The sequence below is a fragment of the Sorex araneus genome, chromosome 4 (genome assembly GCF_027595985.1).
Source record: "Sorex araneus isolate mSorAra2 chromosome 4, mSorAra2.pri, whole genome shotgun sequence".
Lineage (NCBI taxonomy): Eukaryota > Metazoa > Chordata > Mammalia > Eulipotyphla > Soricidae > Sorex > Sorex araneus.
The window spans coordinates 115,941,006-115,968,609 of NC_073305.1; the positions used below are offsets into that span (position 1 = coordinate 115,941,006).

General features: G+C 45.8%; 1 protein-coding gene and 1 pseudogene across 2 annotated transcripts in view; one reads left to right on the forward strand and one right to left on the reverse strand.

Annotated features, from left to right (window-relative positions):
• Positions 1-3,088: 3,088 nt before the first annotated feature.
• The window catches only part of ANKRD6 (ankyrin repeat domain 6), a 197,444-nt gene continuing 172,928 nt past the window's right edge, over positions 3,089-27,604 (forward strand). Inside the window, exon 1 of one of the 2 annotated variants that reach the window (XM_055136194.1) lies at positions 3,089-3,248. The gene's annotated coding sequence lies outside the window, so the exon portion shown is untranslated. Of the gene's footprint in view, positions 3,249-3,917; positions 3,937-27,604 lie in introns of those variants that run through there. The other variant, XM_055136196.1, reaches the window with a different exon arrangement.
• On the reverse strand, positions 13,519-14,136 carry LOC101545569 (proteasome maturation protein-like; annotated as a pseudogene).

Here is a 27,604-nt window from a genome sequence, read left to right on the forward strand (position 1 = left end):
TGGCAAGCTACCCGTGGCGTATTCGATATGCCAAAAACAGTAACAACAAGTCTCATAATGGAGAGGTTACTGGTGCCCACTCAAGCAAACAACGGGATGACAGTGACAGTGATTATTATTATTATTATTATTATTTGGCTTTTTGGGTCACACCCGGCAATGCACAGGGGTTACTCCTGGCTCTGCACTCAGGAATTAACTCCTGGCGGTGCTCAGGGGACCATGTGGGATGCTAGGAATCGAAGCCAGGTCGGCTGCGTGAAAGGCAAACACCCTGCCCGCTGTGCTATCGCTGCAGCCCCCAAAACTTTTTTCTTTTTTTTCAAAACTTTTTTTTTAAGTTTATTTTTTAAAAATGTTTTTGCTCCCCTCACCTCTCTTCACACTTCCAAAAGCCCTGGCAGCCGTACCCACATCCCACTGCCGCCGCCATTAAATTTAGCTCATCTACCAGCCCTGTTCCAGAGCATCACAAATAAATCTCAAAAGAGATCAACTAGCTGCAAAAATTTCTTCAACACCCATCCTGGCCGGGACCTCTGGGGCAATCTCAGGTGGGAGGGCAGCCCGCGATTCTGTTCTATCAAAGCCCTGGCAGCTACACTCACACCCTACAAGCTGCCACCAGGTTTCCAGCCAGATTCTGGAGGATACCTGGAACATCCAGGTATTGTGGATTTCCTGGAGCCACAGCTCCAAACTCTACAATACAAACTTCCCAGTAGGGGCACACCTGATTGGATGGGAACAGAACATAGAAGCCAACTAGGCTCCACTGACAAGACATTAACACAGAAGGCTTAAGTTGCAACATCAGCCTAGTAAACCCTCAGACAAGAAAATATCCCCATGGACATTTTCCACAAATTTTCTTTTATTAAACTATTTTTTAAAATCATTCCATCAGCCATTTAGGGGTAACAAGCAATATAAAATAAATTATTGTGCGCCTGCTATGGGGACAAGCTTGAGGGGTGGTTGGGCACTTGGGAACACTGGTGGAGAGAAGGTAACAGTGGTGGTGGGGTTGGTGTTGGAGTACTGAATGCCTGTAACAACTCATCATAAACAAGTGTATAAAGCACGGCGTTTAAATAAAGTGGGGAGGGTGAAAAAAGTCACTGTCACTGTCACTGTCATCATTGATTTGCTCGAGTGGGCACCAGTAATGTCTCTCATTGTGAGACTTATTGTTACTGGTTTTTGGCATATCCAATATGCCACGGGTAGCTTGCCAGGCTCTGCCGTGTGGGCGAGATACTCTCAGTAGCTTGCCGGACTCTTTGAGAGAGGTGGAGGAATCGAACACGGGTCGGCCGCGTGAAAGGCAAACACCCTATTGCTGTGCTATCGCTCCAGCCCAGCTGAAAAAGTAATAAAAAAATTAAAAATATTGCTTTTGCACACCCAGCAGTACTCAGGCTTTACTCCGGGCTCTGTGCTCAGGGCTTATTCCTGGCTCTGTGCTCAGGGATCATTTCTGGTAGGCTGGGCTTAGAGGGTGCTTATGTGGTGCAGGGGACAGAACCCAGATCTGCCACCGACAAGACAGGTGCCCTACCTGCTGCACTTTTGCTCTGCTTGCCAAAACTCGAAAAATATTTGAATAAACCTGCTGTTTCCACCCCTCCACTAAAACTGAAACTCCATTTCTAGGGTTCTCACCCGTGTTCTTGAAGAACACCTGCCACGTTTCTTGATCTCACTCATTCATACCTTAGTACAATAACATTATTTTTTAAAAAAATTTGGGAGTACACCCTGCACTGCTCAAGGGCTACACCCCAGCTTCGTGCCGGGGGATCACAGAGCCTTGAGTCAAACTAGGATCTCCTGAGTGCAAAGCATCTCCAGCCCTTTGAACTCTCCCTCCCTCTCTCTCCCCAGCCCTAAGTCAGTAATAATTTATTGAGAACTCTCGAGGTGGAGAGAAACTCTTGCAGGTCCTAAAGAAATAGCTCAGGAGCTGGAGGATAATACAGCCCTGCAAGCAACTGATCTGGGTTTAACCCCTGGCATCCCATATGATCTCCCAAGCACTGCCAGGAGTAATTCCTGAGTGCAGAAGCCACGAATAACTCCTGAGAATAGCCAGGTGTGACCCCCCCAAAAAAAAATAGCTCAACAAAGAAACCCAATGGGAGACAATAGTCTGTAAAGTCTATTTCTTTTGGATTTGAAAATTAATTTATTTTTCAAAGTTATTGGAAAATTTATTATTTTAAAAATTATTTATTTATTTATTTATTTTTATTTTATTTATTTTTTTGTTTGTTTTTGGGTCACACCCGGCGATGCACAGGGGTTACTTCTGGCTCATGCACTCAGGAATTACTCCTGGCGGTGCTCGGGGAACCATATGAAATGCTGGGATTCGAACCCGGGTCGACCGCGTGCAAGGCAAACGCCCTACCCGCTGTGCTATTGCTCCAGCCCTTATTTAATTATTTATTAAAAAAAAATTTTTTTTTACCTAGTGAATCACCGTGAGGATAAAGTCTATTTTGTCTGTCGTCAGGAAATGCTCAATGCTTTTGCTGGTGGGATGGTACAACAAGCTTAGCGACCAAAACTTGGGAATAAAGACTTCCTTTCCTAGCCAGCCCTACAGCTCTCCACGGAATATCTGTCACCTTCCTCACCGTCTTTGCTCAGTGTCCGCCTAGGTGGACCCTAGGTAAGTGAACTAGGGGGTGATGGTTTCTCCTCTCCTCCGATAAAGGTCCTGGGAGAACACCTGCCACGTTTCTCCGGCTCATTCATTCATACCTTAGTACAATAACATTAATTAAAAAAAAAACTGGGACCACACCCTGCACTGCTCAAGGACTACTCCCAGTTTCGTGCTGGGCGATCACAGTGCCTGGAGTCGAACCCACTCCTAGGAAAGCCCCACCTCCACGGCAGCCCCCTTTCCTCCAGTTCTTCGGGACGGGGGATGGGGGACGAGGTGGGCGACACGGCGGGGCGGCCCACCTGGGAACCGGGCCTAGCAGCCCTGCAGTACCCGGGCCGGCCGCTGTGCGGCGCTGCGTGCCTAGTGTAGAAGGTGCGGGCGGGGCGGGCTGGGCCACAGGTAACCCGCGGGAGCTCGGGGCGTGCAGGCGGCTGCAGGCGCGGCGCGGGGCAGCGCCGAGGCCCAGGGCCCGCCGGAGCCAGCGGGAGTCGGTCCCTCTCGCAGCCCCTCGCCCTCCCCCCGACACAGCATCATCTCCTTACGGCGCGGACGTCCGGTGCGCGAAAGCAAGGTACAGAGCTGCCCCTCCCGGTCCCTGGAGGGGTCCCCTGTCCACCCCTCTAATCCCTGGACCGCTTCTCCCCCGGGGCTTCTGAGCCCGTGTACTGGGCTAGGTCGAGGGGGGTGCGGGTGGGGGGTGCTGCACCCTCCGGATCCCCTAGATCTCTCTGTGTGTGCTGCTTTGGGGCAGAGACCCGCACCAGGCTCCTTGCTCCCTTGCTTGCGGCCTCCTGGGAAATCAGAGCCGGGAGGAAGGAGTGAGGGGTGTCCTGCGACGCTTCTTCCCATCGCTCTGCCTCAGTTTCCTCCTTAAAAAAGAAAAAAAAAGGAAAAGAAAACTTAGTGGAGGGGGAGTAGAAAACTTCTTTTTGTTTTTGTCGCCCCCTTTGCGTCAGTGAACTCAAAAGAGTTAACAGAAAGTGGTGGGGGTGGGGGTAGGTGCGGGGGCCTGTGATGTGAAGAAGGAGGGGGGGGGGGTGTCCCTGTCGGTCCCTATGCGGCCCCGGCGGTCCCAGGCCGGGTAACAAGGTTTAGACTCACCGCCTCCCACCTTCCTGCCCAATCCCCTGAGGTCTGCAAAGGGGTGCAGCTTGCGGCTGCCCGCGCGCTGACACCCGCTCTAGCTGCGTTAGGCTGGTGAAATGTTCACAGTCTCCCCCGGGACTTTGCATTCGGGCGCCAGATCACCCACACTTGAGGTGAGAGTCCAGGCGGAGAGGTGGGCGGATTATTTGCAACTGGAGCTTGCTTACCGTCCAATGGATTGAGAGCTTGTGCGGGTGCACGCAGAGGTAGAGGTGGAGGGGCGTATTATTTGCAATGAGAGTGGAGCTTGCACATTGTCAAATGGGTTGTGAACGTTTGCCCCCGCCGGGTGGGGTGCAGCCCCAGCGTGCATCTCCTGGCGTGTGTAGTCGGTGTGTAAGTAGGCCCAGGTGCACGTCTGGCACTAAACATTCTTTGCTGTAAATTCTCACATATAGACTCCAAGTTTCCCCCTTAAGTCCCCGGAGATGTTTCAAAAGGTCGTGGGATTGTCTGGTCTATTTTAGTTTTATTTTAATTTAAATATATATATATATATATATATATATATATATATATATTGTCGGGGGGCTATACCTGGGGCATTTCCCAGCTTGGTGCTCAGGAGTGATCCCTGGTGGTACTCGGTCCCTTGGTAGTGCTTAGGATTCGAACCAGGGTGGGCTGGAGCAAGACAAGCACCTTAAACCTCCTGCTGCCCACTGTTCACTGTGGTGGTGGTGGTGGTGGTGGTGGTGGTGGGGAATCAATCTAGGCCCTGACACACTGGGATTATTGCTCTGCCAATAAGCTGTCACAGTCCCGGCTGTCTTTTCAGAGATCAGAAAACAACTCACATATCTTTGTGGGTGGTATCAAAAAGTTAACGTGGTGCTTAAACCTGTTAGCTTTTCAGAGCTTCTTAAAAAGAGTCTGTAAAGAAGAGACCCCTTCTCTGAGGTTTTGCTTTCCAAGGTCTTGGCTCTCCATGGTCCACACTGCTCTGGATATGGTACCTGCAGTAAGATATTTTGAAAAAAATCCCTACAGGATTGTGACAGCTTCCACCACTCTGCATTCTATGCATTAATCATGGCATTTCTATAAGTATTTTTCTTTTTGCCTTTTGCTTTTTTTGGGTAACACCCAGCGACGCACAGGGGTTACTCCTGGCTCATGCACCCAGGAATTACTCCTGGTGGTGCTTGGGAGACCATATGGGGTGCTGGGAATCGAACCCAGGTCGGCCGCGTGCAAGGCAAACGCCCTACCCGCTGTGCTATTGCTCCAGCCCCAATTAATAGTTTTCTTAATTTCTTACTATGCCTAACTTACAAGATCACTGTCATCCCGTTGCTCATCGATTTGTTCGAGCGGGCACCAGTAACATCTCTCATTGAGACTTATTGTTACTGTTTTTGGCATATCCAATACACAGGGGTAGCTTGCCAGGTTCTGTGTGTGGGCTCGATACTCTCAGTAGCTTGCCGGGCTCTCCGAGAGGGGCGGAGGAATCGAACTCGGGTTGGCCTCGTGAAAGGCGAACGCCCAACTGCTGTGCTATCGCTCCAGCCCAACTTACAAGGTAAACTATCAAAATTTTGTATATATAAGAAAAAAAAGCATAGGGAGCTGGAGAGAAGAGAAGGTAAAGAAAGGGGTTTAGGTGCTTGCCTTGGGGACCCAGCTTCTATCACCAATGAGCATATGGACCCCTGAGCAGCGCTTTGAGTAAGCCTGGAAGCACTGCCAGGTGTGAGAAACATGGGAGGAGAGAGCTGAGGAGGGGACTGGTACTAGCATGGTGTCTAGCTTCCCCTGTGACCTTGACCTCATCGGATAGCGGGTACAAGTGAACTCCAGTCAAAGCAGTCAGCTTGTGAGCCAGCTCCACTTAGAGATGAGATGCACTTCCGGCTCAGAACCTTGTAGGTCCTAGAGCAGCACACTTGCAGACTGTATGCTGCTTGGAGATGCAGTTTAAATGAGAATGCAATGCAAGTCCAGGGCCCCTGACTGCAGAACTGGACTCTCCCCAGGAGAGCCGCAGAGGACTTCTCCCTCTCATCACTCCCTCCCCCGCAAAGAAGCCACCAGTCTGAATATTTTTTTTCTTTTTGGGTCACACCAGCGATGCACAGGGACTACTCCTGGCTCATGCACTTAGGAATTACTCCTGGTGGTGCTCCGGGGATCATATGGGATGCTGGGAATTGAACCGGGGTCGGCTGCAGGCAAGACAAACGCCCTACCCGCTGTGCTATTGCTCCAGCCCCACTAGTCTGGATTTTGGGGGTAAGTTCCCCCTTGCTTTTCACACAGAATATCTAATAATATTAATAAAAAATTCTGGGAGGGGATGTTCCAAACAAGCCAGTCTATTGCAATCTGGAGAATTCTTACTCACTTAAAAGTAAGCTTTTGAAATTCTGGCTATTGTAAACAGTGCTGTGATGAACATACAAGTGCAGATGTTATTTCGACTATACTTTTTTGCCTCTCCAGGATATATTCCCAGAAGTGGTATTGCTGGGTCAAATGGGAGCTCAACCTCTAGTTTTTTGAGAAGCGTCCATATTGTTTTCCAAAAGGGCTGAACTAGTCGGCATTCCCACCAGCAGTGTAGAAGGGTCCCTTTCTCTCCATATCCTCTCCAACAGAGGTTGCTTTTGTTCTTTTGGATGTGTGCCAGTCTCTGTGGTGTGAGGTGGTATCTCATGGTTGTTTTGATCTGTATCTCCCTGATGATTATCGATGAAGGTGCCTTTTGGCCATTCGTATTTCTTCTTTGAGAAAGGTTCTGTTCATTTCATTGCCCCTGAGAACAGATGACTGGTTAAAGAAATTTTGGTACATCCTCACAATGGAATACTATGCAGCTGTCAGAAAAGATGAAGTTATGAACTTTGCATATAAGTGGATCAACATGGAAAGTATCATGCTAAATGAAATGAGTCAGAAAGAGACAAACATAGAAGAATTGAACTCATCTGAGGAATATAAAACAACAGAATGGGAGACTAACACCCAAGAATAGTAGAAATAAGTACCAGGAGGTTTGGTCCATGGCTTGGAAGCCAGCCTCACATGCTGGGGAAAAAAGCAGCTCAGATAGAGAAGGGACCACCAACTAAAGTGTGATTGGAGGACCTGCTCAGGATGGGAGAGGCATGCTGAAAGTAGACTATAGATAGAACATGATGGCCACTCAATACCTCCATTGCAAACCACAAAACCCAAAAGGAGAGAGATAACAAAAGGGAATGCCCTGCCACGGAGGTGGGGTAGGGTGGGGGGGGGACGGGAGGGGGGGTTGGAGGGATACTGGGGTCATCGGTGGAAGAGAATGGGCACTGGTGAAGGGATGGGTACTTGATCATTATATGACTGAAACACAAGCACAAAAATCTGTAAATCTGTAACTGTACCCTCACGGTGATTCATTAATAAAAAAATAATATATTAAAAAAAAAGTAAGCTCTGGAGAGTAAGATGCAAATCAGAAAAAAAAAAACCTCAGAAACTTTAAAAACTGAGTCACACTTAGTGGTGCTTCGGAGGACCCTGCATGCCAGAGGTCAGGCAGGGGTCAAACTCAGGCCTCCTGTTTGCAGTGCATGCCCTTAGCCCCTGGAGCTCTCTTGCTGACCCCAAATACTGAAAGTCTTTACATGCCAGGAGGAGGCTGTTTTGCTGATCCGCCCCTTCCTTGGCATAGCCCTGAGGGCATGTTCTGTCTGTGTAGGGCAGCCAGTCCCTTCTAGCAAGGCTTAGAAGCTGTAATTTTGAAGCTTTGCTCAAGTCCCTTAGCTTTGGATAAACAGTAATTTGCATGCATGAGTTTTACTATTTTTTTGTGCCTTTTTTTGTTGTTGTTGGGGGTGGAGTCACATCTGGCTGTGTTCAGGGCTTACACCTGGTAGTCTTGGGAAGACCATATGGAGTGCTGGGGATGGGACCCAGGTTGGTTGCATGCAAAGCAAGCATTAAGCAAGCATTAACCTTCACTATCTCTTTGGTCCATGTGCATGTATTTTAGAAACTTAAAAAAAAAATTTGCAAGGCACATTGCCTGGATTGGAAGGGTTGAATGGACTGAGAATGACCTTTAAAAATGGATTTAAACCAGATTCTTCTTTTCCTGTTATTTTATTATTTATTTTTGGTGTTTTGGGCCACAACTGGTGGTGCTCAGGGATCACTCCTAGTGGTCTCAGGGGACTGTATAGGGTGCCAGGGATCTAACCGAGGTTGGCCACATACAAGGCAAACACCTTATTAGCTGTACTACTGCTCTGGCCCTAAGTTGCCTTTTGGCACCCCAGATGCATTGTGTACAGTTTGGGAATGTGTGGTACAAAATAAAACCCCTTACTGGAGAGAGAACAGTTACCAAGGGGAAGGAGTCTGTCTGAAGTTACATGCAGTTAACTTCTGTATGAAAAGGAGCAACCCTTGGGATTTCTCGTCTGTATATGATACTAGACAAATACTTAAAGCATCTGTAAAGGATCTGATGAAAAGCGGTTTCAAGAGATGGTAACTGTTTTATGATTGGTAAAATGATACTAAATAAATGTTCCATAATAAATAGTTATATGTTATTCCTCCTATCTAAGAATAGCTAGTGCTTGCAATCCCCATCTTAACAAATCAATAATACAGTAATTCGAATGATTTATTCTTTTCAAACAGCAAGCTTTACATTGTGGCACTTGATTTTTCATACCGTCGTTGGAATGTTCATTTTCATTTCTTGACATGGGCCCAGGTGAAGGCCTAGGATATTTCCTTCCACTCACTCGCGATGTTCCCTGAATGTAGCTGCTGCTTTTCATTATGCTTGCTTCAGCCACTTATTGACCGGAAGCCTGTACCAACACCCTGGGTGGTCTGCCAGTGGACATGAATATTGCTAAACATGAGACCCCAGGTGTCACTCAGCACCAGAGCACAGACTTCCCTCTAAGATCCTGGGTTCAAACCCCAGAACTGTAAAAAAAAAAAAAAAGAAAGAAACAGGGCGGGGCAGGGGGTGGGGTGGGGGGAGGGGAGCGGGGGAAGGTGTGGTAGAGAGAAATTTACTCTGTTTTCTTTGGTTCCTAATGTTGAGAATTTTATTTTCCGCTATAAAATTTGAATATCTGGGAGCCTGAAAAGCTAGTTCAACAATGGAGTATGTCTTTGCATGCAGAGAACTCAGGTTTGATCCCCAACATTACTTGGGGTCCCCTGGGCACTGCCAGGAGTGATCCCTGACAGGGACTGGGTTAGACTGGTTTCATATATATATATATATATATACATATATATATACACACATATATATGTATATATAATACTGAAAAATCTAATTGAGGATAAAAATGAGATAAATAGACAAATACATTCTACATCATGAGACAAGGCTACAGTGAGTTGTGTTTTGCCTTTGCTCTGCTACCTTTTTTCCTTTATTGTTTTTATTTTGGGCCACATTCAGTAGTACTTGGAGGCTATTCCCCTTGGGGTCACTCCTTGGTGGTGTTTGGGGTACCATGTGGTGCCAGGGAGTGACTGAGTCTCCCTGACGCAAAGTCCTTTGAGCTATCTACCTGGTCCTTATGCAAGCTTAGTTTTCTTTAGAAAATGCTGAGTGAACTGTAAATCCTAGTATGAAATTCTGAATTCAACCCAGTTTTAATTGATGGCTGGGAATCACTATATGCCATTTACATATTGTATGTAGTTAAATATCCAAGTACCAAGAGCAGACTATTTGAGTAGATATATGTGAATCCACTAGAATATTTCATATATGCCCCATCGATGCTTAGATGAAATCTTTGGTTAAGATGGGCTTCAAGCGTTGGAGAGAGAATTCAGTGGACTAAGCACATCCTTTTACTACAAAAGGCTTGGGTTGGATACTTGTCTATGACCTTTGAGTGTGCGTGTTGAGGGCACACACACACACACACACACACACACACAGTGGCGAGGAGAAGCTAAGAACTTCAGAGCCATTTTTATGGGCTTTGATGCCTGAATTTGCCACCTGTTATCTGCTAGCACTCTATATGCATAGTGTCTTCATCTGTAAAATGGGGATTGAACACTATTCATGGGGCTGGTGGGTGGGCCACACTGAATGTGGCTCAGAGATCACTCCTGGCAGAACTCCAGGGACCAAATGGTGTCTGTGATCAAACCCAGCAGAAGAACTGGCTCCCCTCCCCCAAATGTAATAGGTCATTTCTGCTCACATTTCATTGACCAGAAGCAAGTTCGTGGCCCTGTCTCAATTTAAGGAGGCTGGAACATTAGTTCTTAGCTGGACACTGCTTCCAAGAAGATCATTTACTTTGGGAGGGGAAACAGCATTCTTTGGTGGCTACGTGGTCATCTCTTATATAAACAACTGGTTGATAAAGTCTAACTGCCTTTCTACAATTTATCTCTTACCTTCCAAGGCTTTATATTATAAAGTGTTAGGTTTTTATATGGCAAGGAGCGGGCAAGACTTTCACAACAGGTAATAACTATAACAAGTGCCACGTGAGCCAATGAAAAATGGGATTAAGCCATTTCGGTGTGAACGTGCATTAGGGTATGAAACCTGTTTGATTTGCTCAGAGTCATCCAACCATGTACAGAATTGTACATTTGAGAGAGATGGAATGGAGGAAGATTACCAAGGAACAAGAATATGCTTGTCTCATTGGCTTCACAAGTGTTGCCATAACAATTTAAATCTACTCCAGACAGTGGGTAATAGTTAGCATGAAACTTTTTATCCTCTAAATAAAAGCAATCCTTACCATGGAATATATTTCACAATTGGGATATGTCTGTAGCAGTCTTACTTATTTGCTCTTAAAGGAAACTAAAATTGTGATTTCGACCTATTTCTCTTGTTTGTGCCTAGAAGAGTGTTATTTGGCTCCACCCAGCATCTGGCTGTTACAGATGGAGCATTTTTGAGGGCTTAATAAGAGATCATATGAAAAATCCTGGGGCCAGAACAGTAGTACAATGGGTAGAGCCTTGCACACAGCAGGCCTGGGTTCGATCCCCAGCACCCAATATGGTCCCCCAAGCACTGTCAGGAGTAATTCCTGACTACAGACCCAGGACTAACCCCTGGGCATCTCCAGGTGTGACCCAAGACAAGCAAAAAAGAAAAATCATGTTAATCAACTGGAGTCTTGGAGAAGACCGAGCCTTAATATATACTAATATGTTAACACACATGCCTAACATACTAATTAGACTAATATCATTTATCAATTGATATTGGGCAGTTGTAGTAATTAATACTAGCCTTATTTTAAGTACTAATATTTTTTCCTAGTTTTTCTTTATATTGGGGTTAGGTAGGGCCATACTGGGAGTGCTCAGGGGACCATAGGTGGTGATGATGGTTGAATTGGGGTCAGCTGGATGCAGAGCAAGAGTCTTACCTGTACCTCCTGTGCTATCCTGCATCATCCCTCTAGACCCTTTAATTCCTACTTTTTGTTTGTTTTGTGTCATGTTATTTATTTATGTTTGGGGGCACATCTGGTGGTACTCAAGGCTTACTCTAAGCTCTGCTCAGGGATTACTCCTGGCAGGGCTCAGGAGACTACATATGGTGTCGGGGATTCTATTAGGGTTAGCTGGATATAGGCAAGCACTTCAACCCCTATATAATCTGGCCCCTCAATCCTAAAGTTTACTTTCCATAAAGGTTTTATTTCATGATGCTTATGTTGGAATTAAAGACGCAGTAGATCAGGACTGGAAAGAGAGCTCAGTGGGAGGCCCAGGTTTGACTCTCAGCACTGTATGCTTCTCTGGGTACCGCTGGGCACAGCCGTGGAGTACAGAGCCTAGAGTAGCCCCATAGAACTGCTGGGGGTGGTCCAAGGACAGAAAGAAAGAAAGAGAGAAAGAGAGAAAGAAAGAAAAAAGAAAGAAAGAGAGAGAGAAAGGAAGGAAAAAAGAGAGAGAGAAAAGAAGGAAGGAAGGAAGGAAGGAAGGAAGGAAGGAAGGAAGGAAGGAAGGAAGGAAGGAAGGAAGGAAGGGAGGTAGGGAGGGAAAGAAGGAAGGAAAGGATGACAGAAAGGAAGGAAGGAAGACAAGGAAGGAAAAAAAGGAAAGAAGGAAGGAGAGAGGAAGAAAGGAAGGTAGAAAAAGAGAGAAAGAGAATGAAAGAGAAAGAAAAAGAGAAAGAGAGAGGAAGAAAGAAAGAAAGAAAGAAAGAAAGAAAGAAAGAAAGAAAGAAAGAAAGAAAGAAAGAAAGAAAAAAGGAAGGAAGGAAGAAAGGAAGAGAAAAGATGCAGTCGGCTTTCAGGGTGGCAATGTACAGCCTCTTGATGGTGTGCACTGCCTGTAAGTAAAGCTAGACTGGCACACAGCCATCCTCATTCACTTTGCCCTGCCTATGGCAGCTTACGCACAGTGCTGGCAGAGTTGTGCAGTTCTCACAGAGACAGTGTGGCCCACAGCAGCTGGTCCTGTTACTCTGAGGTGTTTCACAGAAGGAGCCTGTCAAACCCTTCACTAGATTTAGAATTAGTGTAACTTGGTTGGAGAGGAAATAAATGTGCTCTCCCTTGGGCCTTAGTTTCTCTGGCACACAGTTCTTACCATCGCAGTGGAGATAAGACCTAACGGGGGGGCTGGAGTGATAGCACAGCGGGTAGGGCGTTTGCCTTGCACGCGGCCAACCCGGGTTCGAATCCCAGCATCCCATATGGTCCCCTGAGCACCTCCAGGGGTAATTCCTGAGTGCAGAGCCAGGAGTAACCCCTGTGCATCGCCAGGTGTGACCCAAAAAGCAAAAAAAAAAAAAAAAAAAAAAAAAAAAAAAGACCTAACGGGTAGGTAATGTTGATTTTATTTTACTTTATATTATTTTATTCATTTCATTTATTTTTAAGTTTTTGGACCACATCTGTTAGTGGTAAGGAGCTGCTCTCGGCTCTGTACTCAGGAATGACATCTGGCCATCCTGGGGGTGGGGGTGAGTGTGGGGACCAAATGCTCCGCCTAGAATCAAATCAGTATCAGCCACATGAAAGGCAAGTGCCTTACCTCCTGTACTATCTCTCCTACACTTCTTTGTTTATTTGTTGGGGCCACACTGGCTGTGCTCAGGGAACTATATGTACCACAAAGCAAGAGGCTTATACACCATATCACTTGCCAATTCTCTAACCCAGCCCCTAGATTTTTGGATAGTGTTGAATAAGTCACCAAATTTATCTTGTAGCTTGCTGTTTTACTCCATTAGACCAGTAAATGTATGCAGATGATTGTTTTTTTTAATTAGTCATCTGATCCTAATTTCGTTGGTAACATCCAAGGTATCCTAGTCAGGAGTCAGTTGAACATGTGCCTTTTGTCTCCCTCGGGTCTAATCAGGGGTGCACCTTGACCACATCCCTGTCCCAAAGCATCTTCCCAGCCTTTTTCTTTCTTTTAAAAAAAGTATTAAAACTACTGGGGGCTGGAGCTATAGTACAGCAGGTAGGGCGTTTGCCTTGCACACGACCAACCCGGGTTCGATTCCCAGCATCCCATATGGTACCCTGAGCACCACCAGGAGTAATTCCTGAGTGCATGAGCCAGGAGTAACCCCTGTGCATCGCTGGGTGTGACCCAAAAAGAAAAAAAGAAAAAAGGTATTAGAACTATTAATGTTAATGTTGTATACATCAAATTATAATAAAAAGATGACACTTGACACTAGGTAGGCCCTCTCTTTTCATCCACAGTGACACACTGAATTACAGTAAACAGAGCTTATGTTCCACCATAAAGTGTGGGTTCCCCATGAGTCCACTCTGTGATGGATCATTAAGTATATCTTCAAATCCAACAGTCTCATCACTAACCCCTTAGAATATCCAGAAAAGGTTTGAGCTTGGAAGAAATAGAAGACGCTGAACCTACTGTACTGCCTTAAACTCCATTTCTAATGTAAATGGAGCAGACAGTCCCTCAATATTTCTCAGTGTGGAAAAATTCATCTTACCTTGGTTGAACTTAAAATTTTTCTCTGATAATTTGAGAGGATGACTGGGCAGAAATTCGTTTTTGACACAAGAAAACCCTTTTCAAAGAAGATCATGATTTTCAAAAAGTCAATTTTCAGGGGCTGGAGCAATAGCACAGTGGGTGGGACGTTCGCCTTGTACGTGGCCGACCTGGGTTCGATTCCTAGCATCCCATAGGGTCCTCCAAGCACTGCCAGGAGTAATTCCTGAGTGCATGAGCCAGGAGTAACCCCTGTGCATGACCAGATGTGACCCAAAAAGAAAAAAAAATAAAAGTTCACTTGCTGAAAGTTCAGTAATTGGGGTGCTATCCTTTAGCTGAGATCCAAGTCCTCTGGCCTCTGGCATTCATCTTCAAATCGCTCTGCAAGGGATCCTGGAGTCCCGTTCCCGTCAGCCGGCTTCACCACTCAGTTTGGTTTCCGGTGTTCCCAGCCTCTTTCATCTGGTGCTTGTTACCTTGACCTCCACAGTGAGCCCAAGTACGTTGCTGACTTCCAGCTTCTCTGAGGCTGACTCACCCAGAGAGAACTGGATGATGTCAGGGGGTCGAGCTGGTTTCTCCTGGGGTGTCATTCCCCAGAGACCGGGGCTGCCTTCTCAGCTGCAGAGGCCTGAGTGGTGGAAAGGTGGGTGAGGTGTGGATATCTGTGTGGCTGTGGATGCCTTCAAAGGCATTCTTGGCCTTCAAAGCTTTTGCTTTGACTTTAGCTTTGGGAGGCTAGGTTTTCCTTCTCTGCTTTTGGCACCATCTTTGTGAAAAGGGTTTTTATTATTTCTTTATTTTCTTGGGGGCCCCACCTGGTGATGCTCAGATATTACTCCTGGCTCTGTACTGAGGAATTACTCCTGGTGGTGTTCAAGGATGCTGCCAATTAGGATGCTGGGGATTGAACCCGGGTCAGCTGCATGCAAGGCAAAAGTCCTACTCGCTGTATTATCTCTATGGCCCCTATTTGTTTCTTTTAATGGAGGTGGAGGCTTTGGTGCCACACAATGTGGTGCTTGGTAACCCCTTCCAGCAGTCCTCAAGGGTCCATAGGTGGTGCAGGGATCAAAAGGCAAGGCAAATGCTTTTTTACCTACTGTACTGATGTTCTGGCCCTTGAAGAAGGGTTGATTTTCCTGGCCCTTGAAAAGGAATGTTGGTTTTTTTGGTTTTTTGTTTTTTGTTTTCTTTTTAGGTCGCACCCAGCGATGCTCAGGGGTTACTTCTGGCTCTGCACTCAGGAATTACTTCTGGTGGTGCTGGGGGACCATATGGGATGCCGGGGATAGAACCTGGGTTGACCGTGTGCAAGGCGAATGCTTTACCCACTGTGCTATCACTCCGGCCCCGACAAGGGTTTTTAAGTGAATACTTCTCCATGCCCTAAGAATCATCTGAGAAATCTATCAAAATTCAACTTCTGGCCATCACTTAGTTTCTGATTCAGTAGGTCCCAGGAGGTGCACGTTTAATAAGCACCACAGATTTCTAATGTACTTTTCTCCTATCCCTGTGGCACCTTATCTTTTGTGATTCAGGGATAGTCCCATCTGGAGAGAAGTGTCTAGACCCTTCTTCACCTGAAGCCAGCTGGTCAGAGAGGTGTGCTTGGAACCCACCAGGGAATCTGGAGCAATCAGCAGTGGCAGAAGTGTTGGGGTGCACATGCAGAGAGACAGGCTGGGGCTTCTCCTGGAGATCTGTCATTCCCGCTCAACTCACATAGAGCCACCTGTTGCTCCACTTCCAAATAGGATAGGAAAGAAAGTTGTCAGTGAGGCTTTCAAGAGTGCCACTGCTAGGGCTGGAGCAATAGCACAGCAGGTAGGGTGTTTGCCTTTCACGTGGCTAACCTGGGTTTGATTCCCAGCATCCCACATGGTCCCCCAAGCACAGCCAGGAGTAATTTCTGAGTGCAGAGCCAGGAGTAACCCCTGTGCAACACTGGGTATGATCCAAAAAGGAAAAAAAAAGAGTGCCACTGCTTTACTTAAGACCTCTGTATGCCTCTTGATGCTGAGTGGATTTAATTAAAGTAAAATTAGCATTCTGGTCATCGGTTCTCTCCTTTTTTAAGTCAAAGGTGAAGTAATGGCAGACGGAGTTAGCATGAGAGGAAGCACCTAATTCTCGTGCTTTATACATGCTTTCAGAGCGGATGCCAATTTAATGGTTTCTAAGTTCCTTAATCTCCAGATTGTATTATCTTGGGTTATGTGACACTTAATGAATGGCTTTGCTCGCCGAAGCCTTGCTTCCTTCCATTTGCTATTGAAAACTCAGTAAAGAACTGCAAAACCAGTCATGACTAATAGCAAAATCCCCTGGCACCTGTTAGGTTTGTATACCACAAGGAAAAGGGGAAGAATTTATCCTCTCAAAACCTAACACTGAAAAGCAAATTAAAAATGAAAATTGAAGGGAGGAATCAAAGAAACTCACCTCTTCAGTACCTTGTGTGATCCTAGCTTTATAGTGGCTGTGCAGAAGTGCCATCTTAGCACCAAGGAGCAGATAATTTTAAGTATTCTTCGACTTTGCCACCCTGCTGAAGTAAAATCTGCCTGTTTGACTGGGTGTCAGCCAGGCTATTTTGTAATTTGAAGTATAAATAAACACTTTATCATCTAATGAAAGACTTATAACTGATTCAATACTGTCCTGTTGGGAGACATCTAGGGACACTGATTTAGGGCGTTTGCCTCGACGCGCTGACACAGGTTCGATTCCTCCGTCCCTCTCCGAGAGCCTGGCAAGCTACTGAGAGTATCCCGCCTGTATGCTAGAGCCTGGCAAGCTACCCGTGGCATATTCGATATGCCAAAAACAGCATCAACAAGTCTCACAATGGCAACGTTACTGGTGCCCATTCCAGCAAATCAATGAGCAACGGGAAGACAGTGCTACAGTGCCACCAGAATCCCTTCCCTCCCCTCCCCTCCGCTCTCCTCACTGCTCCTCCCCTTTCCTTTTTCTTTCCCCTTCACCATCCATGGTGCTCAGGGGTTGCTTTTCAGGGGTTGCTTCCAGTTCATGCTGGGGGTGGTTCCTGGCAGTGCTGGGGAGGCCACACAATGCTGGGTCTCTACTCCCAGGTCGCCTGCATGCAAAGCTTACTCTCAGTCTCTTGAACCAGCTCTCTTTCTCCCATCCTGGATAATTTTGGTTTTTTTAATGCTGGGGATTGAACCCAGGGCCTCACATGTTCAGAGCATGACTACCATTGAGTCATTCTCAGCCCCAGGCTTACATTTTTAAAAACTGATTCTTGGGGCTGGAGAGATAGTCCAGTGGGTAAGATTCTTTCCTTGTATGTGCACACCCAGGTTTTGATTCCTGGCACCACGTATGGTTCTGAGACCCACTAGAAGTGATCCCTGAACACAGAGCCAGGAGGAAGTCCTGAGCAGAGCTGGTTGTAATTCCCGGCCCAACCCTCTACACATCTGATTCTTATTGTCATTTTTAGATTACAGGTATTTTTAAAATAAAAGTGGAGATATAATTGCTATCACTTATTTCAGTTATATATCATGAGTCACTATATTTCTATTTTACAAAATGATCATTATAATGAGTCTAGTTAACATTTATCACAACACAAGGTTGCAACTTTTTTTTTTTTTGCTTTTTTTTTTGGGTCACACCCAGCGATGCACAGGGGTTATTTCTGACTGTGCGCTCAGGAATTACTCCTGGCCTTACTTGGGGGACCATATGGGATGCTGGGAATAGAACCCGGGTGGGCAGCGTGCAAGGCAAACGCCCTACCCACTACCTACTGTACTACCACTCCAGCCCCAAGGTTGCAACTTTTTAAAAGAACTGTAGGATCAGGAAGATGGCTCAGGGATGGCTTCTAGGGGTCTTAAGTTTGCATAAACACAGCACTGCCACGAATGATATAATAAATAATAGTTTATTTAAGACTTTTTAATCATCAAAGTAAAATTATTTTGTAGTTTGATATACCAAAACCTCTCTTGATGACTAATGCATTTCAGTCTTTTAAAATCCTAAATCCATTAATGAACATCCTTCCTATTGTATTCAAAGAATCAACAAGTCTAAAACCAGCGCCTGAGAGAAAGCTCAAATAGCTGGAGCATGTTTTACAGGCTGCAGAATTCCCAGGATTCCTGAGCACCGAGCTGGGAGTAGCTCCTGGTGACTGCAGGATGTGTTCCACAAAAACAAGACCAAAAAATGGAGGAGGAGGAGAAACTAAATCAAATTATTCTGAAAATTATTCTGAAAATTGACAAGTAGGCTTTATTTGATTTTAATGTTGCCCTCTAAAGTGACAATATTTTGGGGCTGTAGCGATAGCACAGCGGGTAGGGCATTTGCCTTGCACGCGGCCGACCCTGGTTCGATTTCCCCAACTGTCAGGGACACCTCTTACTTTGAGAGGGAGAGAGTCAGTTGTAAGGGATTTTTAGTACTTGCTCTGAATTTCTGAGTCTACTCAATTGGGTGGAGGTTAATATGCAAGTGAAGACTGGTGTACTTGTGAGTATCCAGGAAACCTATGTATACATTGGTGAGAGAGTGTTTTTCCTAATCCAGTGGCCAGAGAGAAGCCATGCCATTCCAAAGAATATGACCTTAAAAAAAAAAAAAGCAACAGATAATACCCTGTATAGTCTCTGTATAGACACAGAAGCTCTACTGGGTATTTAAGTGAGAGGAAAATGTTATGCTCTCTTCCTGATTCTAAAAGGAAAGGCCAGGTATTGACGGTTGCTGAACTAGATCTGATGAATCCACAGCCTGGCCCGCTGAACCAGTGACGTTCGTTCATCAGGTTTCAATACTGTCTTGCTGCTCTACACAAAGCCGAGTCTCTTGGCCAGGAAAATAAGAAAAAAAGATGTTCAGGTCAGTGATTCTCTGTTGGCTTCCTCCTTTGTCTTTTTCTTTCTGCCTAGCATTAAGTAATGGATCTTAAAAGCCCGGGTTTCCGCGTTCAGACCTGGCGGCTGAATGACCTCTGTTGGGAAGGGACAATAGAGATGCCCTTTAGGGGAAGTCTGTTCCCTGGGATCCTGGCAGGCGTGAAAGCCAGGAGCACAGATGGGGCTGCCAGGAAGGGCCGAGGCTCTGGTTTCCAGGCTGACAGCAGCCTTTGTGCCCGCTGCCAAGTTGCTTACCTACCTCTGCAGCTTCCCTTTGCCTTTCTCTTACAAAGGTGGCTACTGGTTCCCGTGTTTCAGACTGGTCCTGAGAGACTTGTTCCCGGTTCCCATGGATTTGAGTCACAGAAACATTTATTTTTAAAAAGCAAATCATTCTACGGCAAATATCTGTGTAATTACCATACAGCTCAGGAAATAGAATCTTGGGGCCAGCGCGACAGTACACCAAGTAAGGTATTCACTTTGCACACAGCCGACTCTGGTTTGTTTCCAGCACCCCATATGGTTCCCCAAGCCCTGGCACGAGTGATCCCTGAATGCAGAACCAGGAGTGATCCCTGACTAGAGCTGGGTATGGCTACAAACCAACCAACCAACCAAACAAAATAAATAAATAAATAAATAACTAGAATGTTGCCCAACACCCCTGGAAACATCTGTTTGTGTAGTCTTGATCTATTTTGTTTTGGGGGTGCATACTCAGCAGTGTTCTGGGGCTAACTCTCTTCTCTGTGTTAGGTAACAACACGGGGATCGAACTAGGGGCAGCCCCTTGCAAAGGAAACTACCTTAATTACCCAAGCAATAGCACAGTGGGTAGGACACTCACCCAGCGTGCCGCTGACCCAGATTCAATTCCCAGTACCTCATATAGTCCCTCCAGCCCCACCAGGAATGATCCCTGAGCACAGCTGGGTGTGGCCCAAAGACCGACAAAAAATTAGTATTTTACTTACTATCATGTGAAACCCTAGCCTTTATGAGAATTAAAACTTTCATGTCTCTAACTTGGTAACTCGATCATTTTCAGTGGTTCAATAAAAAGAAAAACCTTCATGTCTTTGTAAAAATAGACAAGAATAGTTTTGACACTGTTGGCTTTCTTCACTTCCTGCATCAGTGATAGGGGACTTCTCCTTTTGAAGTTGGGATCCGTCTCTTGCATGACATCTTTCCTGCTTCCAGTGTGGCCACGTATCTCCAGGAGTTCTTTAATGTGAAATTTTTGCCAGTAGGGTCTCTTCATCTTTTTCATCTCAACCACTTTCCTCGCTTTTGCTGCTTCATTGCATTCCTCAAGCGGAGCTGGATAGTACAGGGGCTAAGGCGCTTGCCTTGCATGGGTTCCGTCCGCCTTGCCACATATGGAACAAACCTGGAGCATGGCCAAGGATCACTCCTGAGCACAGAGCCAGGAATAGCCCCTGAGCAGCGCCAAGTGTGGCCCCAAACCCCCACCCCCAAATGTTTTGTTCTCTTCAGCATCTGTTTTTGTGGTCCTTTAAATCTGTCCGTTTCCCCTGGTAGTTAACTAGACCTGCCATAACAAAGTAGCTTGGGTTGAGTTGCTTAAACAACAGAAGTCATTCCCCTCATCGTTCTGGAGGTTGAAAGTCACATACATTAATCAAGGCATTGGCAGGGTTGGTTTTTCCTGAGGTCTGTTTCCTCAACTTGCAGATGGCGGGAGGCCCTCACTCTGACACACATGTTCTTCCCATGTGTGCACAGCCATACGGTCTCCCTTTAAAGACACCAGTCCTGTTGGAGCATGACCCCATTTAACTGAAATTCCTCTTTAATGGCTGTCTCCAATTATTAACATATTATATATCATATATAATATCTATATGTACATGTGTAATACCATTTGTTTCATATTATGCACATATAATATTTATTTTATATCATACTTAGGTACTATTATATCCATCTAAAATGCTAATTTTGATTTTGATTAGCATTTAATTTTGATTAGCATTTTAGATGGATCTGGAGGATAATACAACAGGTAGGGTACTTAACTTGCATGTGGCTGACCAAGATTCTATCCCCAAACCCAGTACCACCCCATATGGTCCCCCAAGCACCATCAGGAGTGATCCCTAAGTGCAGACCCAGGAGTAAGCTCTGAGTGCCACCAGGTATGGTTGCCCCCCTAAATTAAAAATAAAGTTAAAACAAAATTGGAGCTAGACTAGGCTCAGTGCAAAGTGCATACCTCATTTGAGTGAGGCCCTAGGCTTGATCCCTAGCCCTGTTAAATAAATAAGTAAATAAGCATTAAATAAAACTTTCTATTTCATGTTTTATGTTTTTTGCCATTTATCTATCAAAGTAGCTGGGCAGTTTGAACATCACTCACATCAGACTTGAACTATATTTATATAAACTTTTCATTAACGAGTCAGGATCGTTCATGAAGGCCATTGTCGGCCACAGGCAAGGCAAATGCTCTGCCTACTGTAGTATCGCTCCGGCCCCATCACCTGGGCAGATGGGAGGTGGAAAGGGGATGCATAGATACCCTTAGGAGAGTTTCGATGCCTGGTGTAGCCCAAAAGCAAGGTGAAACAAAACAAAGCAAACTTGACAGTTTAAAACAGCAGTGATGATTACCTCTCAGTGTGTCAATAAGGCTACAGAGAGTGGCCCTGTTAGAGAGAGCTTCAGAGCCTGGCCTCTCAGTGACTACTATATTAGCTTCACCCTCAAGTGGCTCACTCACAACTAGTATGTTAGTGATGGTTGTTGGTGGGAGGGCTTCGGTCCTTTCCACATGACAGCTCGAATGACCTATGGCATGAGAGCTCATTTCTGCAGCGGAAGAATTTAAAAACCCATGATAAAAGATATAGTGTCTTTTTTGTTTGTTTTTGAGCCATACTTGCCAGTGCTTAGAAACTACTTCCTGCTCAGTGCTCCAGGGTTGCTCTCTGCAGTGCTCAAGAGACCATGTGGTTTCAGGGACAGAACCTGGGCCTCCTGCATGCAGAGCACATGCTATGCTCATCATCTGAGCCATCTCCCCAGCCTAGGTGTGTATGCTAGTCTGTCCTCATTTTCTGGGGCAGGAAATGTTATAAGAATGGAGATTCCCGGTCTCTTGGAGTCTGGCTGCCATAAACTGAACAGGCAAAACGTATTAGACTTTTGGGAACTAATCTGAAAGTCTTCACCTACAATTGCTTAACTACTTTGCCTATTTGTCATCAAAATTAAACATTCCAGGAGCTAGGATATAGCCCAGTGCAAAGTGCCTACTTCATTTCAGTGAGACCCTGGGCTTGATCCCTAACTCTGTTAAATAAATAAACAGATAAACATTAAATGAAACTTTCTATTTCATGCTTTATATGTTTTTCAGTTTCAAGGTAACTTTTGTTCAATCACTTTGTCTTACTAAAAGCATTATGCCAATCCAAATAAATGCATTTATCTATTCAGATTTATGATCTTAGGTGTTGGGTACTGAATTCTAAAAACGTGTCTGTAGGAGCATTGGTTTATATCATTTAGTGAAAAATTCTTTGACTATATGAAGTTATCACTGAAGTTTCTAAGTGAACCCTTATAGATGAATGCAGCTGTTTATTTTCTGCTTCTACTCTGATAATATGTGAAACAAGGACTTCTAATAACTGACTCTCTTTTCTTTTCCTTTTTCTTTTTTTTGGTTTTGGAGGCACAACCAACTGTGTTCAGGGTTTTCTCCTGGCTCTGTGCTCAAGGGTCACTCCTAATGGTGCTCAGGGGACTATATGGGGTGCCAGGGATCAAAAGTGGGTTGGGTGTGTGCAAGGCAAGCATCCTACCCACTATGTGATCTCTCTGGTGAGAATAACAGATGAAAATTATGGGGGAATTTAGTGAAGAGTTTGAGCTATAAATTTATGGAGGAGTCCATCCATGTATGTGAGATTCCCCTGAGAGACTGTGGGTCTTGCTGGTTCTTGGCTGAAACTATGAGCTGGGTTCAGCACCATGGGTAGCCATTTCTGCTGCATGGGTGCACACACACACACACAAACACACACACACACTGGGCAGCAATTTCTGCTGCATGAATGCACACACACACACACACACACACACACACACACACACCTGTGGACCCACCCAGTCACTTGTCACTTGCAAGCACTGGTAACAGGGAGTGAGGAGGTGGTTTAGAGGTCTTGGTGCATGTGGGACCCTGGGCTTTGATTCCCAGTGTTTTGTGGTTCCCCTCATTCCAGCACCACTGGGTGGGTGTGGCCCCCCAAATCCAATAAAGCAAAAACAAGAAATCCAAAATGAAAACAACCTCCATTTTGTTTATTTGTTTGTTTTGGGGTCATACCTGGAAATACTCAGGGGTTACTCCTGGCTCTGCACTCAGGAATTATTCCTGGTGGTACACAGGGGACCATATGGGATGCCGGGGATTGAACCCGAGTAGGCCATGTGCAAGGCAAATGCCCTATGCACTGTACTATTGCTCAGGCCCAAACTCCATTTTTTTTTTTTTTTTATGAAGCAAAGTGGCCAAGAAAGCTTGGGCATGCTGGGAGGGTGAACTGTGCTGTGCATATTTGTGCCTCTCATCTATTCACATCTCCAATCTTGATTTTTTTTTTTTATAAGTTCTTCCAAATATCCTTAACTCTGGCAAAGACTCAGGGCAGTCTCAGACTAATTCACTATTGCTCCGGCCCCTGAAGTAAACTCGTGAGAGAGTCGATGCTTCCCTGACAGTGCTGGGAATCTGGGGATGGAGGGATGGTCAGAGTCAAGGCCTACCTTCAGCTCAGTGTGCAATAGAAAAACGACATGTTGGGTGATAACATGATTCCTCTGCAGATGCTCGTGATACTGCCTTCCTTTGGAGGTCCTGATTGCTCTGGCCTTTGATTCTTCCAGAACCCATACAGGCTTCCCAGCAACATGTAGGATACTTACCACGCCCCACTTGAGATCAGCTGCGGGCCTTGCTACTTTGCTGTTTTCCCCAAGGTGCCGCAGGCACGTCTGCCCCATAGGAACTGCTATCACTTGCACATCTTTACCAGCTGTTACTGGTGATAGCTGCTCTGTGGCACAGGAAATAAAGGCAGAGAGAGAACTTAGTGCAGGAAAGGTGTAGATTGGAAGAAAGCATGGAATTATGGGTAGTGCTCATTGCTGGGCACTGCGGGAGATGCCCCCAACCCTACCCTAGCTTGCCTTCATTCCCATCACTGATCACATGAGTGCAGGCATGGATTTCATTTGGGGGAGTAGCACGAATTGGAGCCACACCCAGGAGTGCTGAGGTGGACAACACCTGACTTGGGATTTGGGGTCACTCCTGGTGTGTCCTGGGCACCTTATGATGCCGGTGATCGGCCCCAGGGCTCCTACACCAAAGCTACACTCCAACTTTTAAAACAAATTCTTTTTTGGTTTGTGGGCGCCAGACCCAGCAGTGCTCAGGGCTACTCCTGAGTCCATACTCAGGGACCACGCCTGGTGTTACTTGAGGGACCACCTATTTTTGTCTCTGGCTCATTAAAAAAAAAAAAAAAACCTATTATTTTTGCTTTTTTTTTTTTTTTTTTTTGTCACTCCTGGCCGTGCTCAGGAGTTCCTTCTGGCTTTGCACTCAGGAATTTCTCTTGGAGGTGCTTGGGGACCATATAGGATGCCGGGTCAGCTGCGTGCAAGGCAAACTCCCTGCCTGCTGTACTATTGACCCCTATCTCCCGGCTCTTTTTTTTTTTTTTTGCTTTTTGGGTCACACCCAGTGATGCACAGGGGTTACTCCTGGCTTTGCACTCAGGAATTGCTCCTGGCAGTGCTTGGGGGACCATATGGGATGCCGGGGATCGAACCTGGGTCGGCCACGTGCAAGGCAAACGCCCTACCTGCTGTGCTATTGCTCTGGCCCCTATCTCCTGGCTCTTAATGTAAAAATGTTCGAGACAGTGAGCCTCATCATGAATTCATGACTGTGGAACAACACGGGCAAGGAATTTCTCCCTAATTTATGTTTTTGGTTTTGGGCCATACCCCATAGTGCTTGATTGAGGTGTCCCCTGGGGACCACGGGGTGCTGGTATCAGGCCTAGATCTCCTGCATGCACAGTCTGATCGCCGTCCTTTGAGCCGTCTCTCTGCCTCCAGCTTATGTTTGCAGCCCCCACAGTACCTAGTGACCTTAGTTCCACCTCTTCACAACATTTGCAGGACACAACAGTTTCTTTCAGCAAGTGTCCCCGCTCTAAATGCCAGGCTGGGCTTCCTTCCCCGCCTGCAGACGCATGTTTCCTGTTCTCCACTGCCTTCCATCCTTACCAGCTGTTAAAATCTCCCTCTCACTTCTGCTGGGCCTATGCTCTAGTCTGTGGGCTAGTGCCTAATGGTGTTTATCTTTATTTTCTCTCTTCCTTCTTCCCTCTCTCTCTTGTTTATTCTTTTTTTTTTTTTTTGCTTTTTGGGTCACACCTGGCGATGCACAGGGGGTTACTCCTGGCTCTGCACTCAGGAATTACTCTTGGCGGTGCTCAGGGGAACATATGGGATGCTGGGAATTGAACCCAGGTCGGCCGCACTAGTGCAGGACAAACGCCCTACCTGCTATGCTATTGCTCCAGCCCCTTCTCGTTTATTCTTTTACTGGTGGTTTACAATACTATATCCCAGGAGCACAGCTTCACACTTTACTAAATGGATACACATACCTGCCCCACCCCTAATCTTATTCACCACATCTAATACTATTCACCATACCTCTAATACTATTCACCACCTCTAATACTATTCACCACTATCAAGCTATCAATGCAACCCCTGCAACCATTTCCCCTGCCCCTGCACCCATTCCCCCTAACCCTGCCCCTTCTCCCATTCCCCCCTGCCCTTCCTTTATTCCCTCTGCTCCTCTGCCCATCCCCTGTCCCTTTTACCCTTCTAGTAACCACGATTTGTTTTTTCTGACTTACTTTGGTTCACACAATCACCTCAAGTCCCATGTCATCTCAAAAGACATGACTTCATCTTTTCTTTTTTTAGTATGTATATAGCGGAGTTGTATTCTACGGAGCACCTCTACTGCTTCTTCTTTATCCACTCCTCTCTGGACACATGTTGTTCCCAGGTCTTGATTGATGAGAATAGTTACTGCCATGAACTTAGCGGTGTTTGTATCGCTTTTGAATTTGTGTTTCCATATTCTGTGGAATTGCTGAATCGTGCGGCAGGTTTTGTTGTTGTGCCCATGGCTTGCATTGTTGGGGATCAGATCTAGTGCGTCATACATTTCAGGCCTGTGCTTTACTCCTGAAAAAAATATTTCACACATATTTCACTTCCCTTTTGTTCTTGTGATAACTAGGGATTGCATATTTGGTCGCAGTGCCCTGATACTTGGTAGTAGTATTTTTCATTTGGAGTAGCACAGCCAGGAGTGTGGGGTTATTCCCGAATCTGTGCTCGAAGGACCATGTGGTGCCGGAATTGAACCAGGGCCGGCTGCATGCAAGATAAGTACCGCAAGCCCTGTACCCTCTCTTGGGTCTTGGTTGTGGTACTTGGAGCTCACACACGTGGTTGTGGTGCTCCCTGGGGATTGCACACTTTTTATTGTGGTGTGCCAGAGACGGCATCTCTATTAAGGAGCTATTGTGGGGTCCCAGATAGGAGTGCCCCAGGATCAATAGCATGTAGAAGGCTGTGGGGATAGAAAACTCTTGGCCTCATGACTGCAAGGCAAGTGATTTACTGAGCTGTCCCTGTGTTACTGGGGCCAGGAAGTCTGTGCTCCCTTAAAGTATAAGTCAGAGAGAAGCATCATAGTGCAGGAAGAAAATTTTGTAGAAAGGGTCTTTCACTTGGGCAGATGGGAGGTGGAAAAGGGACAGATCCATGCAGATATCCTTAGGAGAGTTTTGCTGTTTTCCATGATCATATTTTTTTTGCTTGTTTTTTTTTTTTTGTGCTATGCCCAACTTTGCTTGGGAGGGGTAGGGAAGGGAGCTACTCCTAATTCTCTGCTGAAGGTGGTGAGACAAGGAGGAAGCCAAGGCCTCCTGCATGCGAAGCATATGCTGCAGCCCATTGAACTATCTCTCTAGCCTCTGATCATCTGTAATTCTATCCAGAGTAGGGGGAAATTATTCATAAGTTTTCTGAGGAATGAGAGATTTTTCAAGAACTGAAATTGCGGGGTTGAGGGATGGTGGTGGGGAGACAGGGGACATTGGTGGTGCAAAATATGCACTGGTGGAGGGATGGGTGCTGGATCATTGTATAACTGAAACCCAATTATGAACAGCTTTGTAATGGTCTATCTCACAAATTTCCAATTTAAAAAATTAAAAAAAATTAATGTGCAGTTCATGCCCAGTTCAATCAGCTTAATCAACGGCTGAAAAAATATCAGTACTCTTACGTTAAAAAAGAAAAAGAGGAAGAAATGGAATTGCACTTTTTTTTTAAAGCTTTATATAAGGCTTCATCCTGGGATTGCTGTAGCAATTGTAAACTGCCATAGCACAGATAAGCATGTCATTAACCATGGTAAAGTCACAGTTACGGCATAGTGAAGAAAAAGTGGGGGCTGGAGAGATAGTACAGTGGGTAAGGTGCTTGTCTTGCACACAGCTGACTGTAGTTTAATCCCCAATACTGCTTAGGTTCCTCTGAACACAGGCCCAGGAGTGCTGCAAAAGAAATTAATTCAAAAGAAAGAAACAAAAAACAAACTAAAACGAAGAAAAGTGGGTCTTGTAGGGTAAAAGGAGTTACCTCTGGATGCCATTTTGGAGTCCAGTGATGTTGACAGACATGAAAACCACACACTGAGCCCTACCGAGGCATGTCAGCGGAGGGGACCGACTGTGTGTGAGGTCACACCCTCCCAGTTCCCTGCTGATGTCCCCTTATTCTC